This window comes from Triticum aestivum, chromosome 3B (genome assembly GCF_018294505.1).
Source record: "Triticum aestivum cultivar Chinese Spring chromosome 3B, IWGSC CS RefSeq v2.1, whole genome shotgun sequence".
Taxonomy (NCBI): Eukaryota; Viridiplantae; Streptophyta; class Magnoliopsida; order Poales; family Poaceae; genus Triticum; species Triticum aestivum.
In genome coordinates, this window is record NC_057801.1 from 4,097,876 (window position 1) to 4,098,717 (window position 842).

Here is an 842-nt window from a genome sequence, read left to right on the forward strand (position 1 = left end):
CTTATATAGCAAAGGCTTTGGTCCCGGTTCGTGGCATAAACCGGGACCAATGCCCCCTTTAGTCCCGGTTGGTGGCACCAACCGGGACCAATGGTCTCTTTTCAGCAGCCCAAAGGCGGGAAGCAGAGGGCTTTGGTCTCGGTTGGTGCCACCACCCGGGACTAAAGGGGGCATTGGTCCCGGTTGAAGCCACCAACCGGGACTACAGAGGGGCATTTGTCCCGGTTGGAGCCACCAACCGGTACCAATGGACCCGTCTAATTACTTATTTATTTTCTGCAGCTGTTTTTTAGTTGATTCTTTCTGCAGCTGTTTTTTAGTCCCACCTCGCCAAGCGAGAGGCACTCGCGGCTGTTTATAAGCCCTGAGTGCAGAGACGATGAAGAAGAGCCTCAATGCTCACCTGCACGTTGGTTCGCTTCAAGCCTTGAGGAATTGGGTAGACTGCACGGAGCTATGTGCAGTGCAGTTTACACTATTCCGAAAGGCTTGAAGCGAATTAACTAGCATTGCGCCTCTTTTTTATTTTTAATGACTTATTACCACACAGAAATAAATAGAAAAAAATAAATATAGCACAAAAGAAAAAAAACTATATAAAAAACTACTCAGAAATAAATAAAAGAAAAACTAGTTGTGATTAACTTTACTAAAAAAATGAGCATAGATGCTTATTTTTAATGATTTATTACCACACAGAAATAAATATAAAAAAATATAGCAGAAAAGAAAAAAAAGAAAAAACTACTCAGAAATAAATAGAAGAAAAAATAGTTGTGATTAACTTTACTAAAAAAATGAGCATAGATGCTTATTTTAATGACTTATTACCACACAGAAAT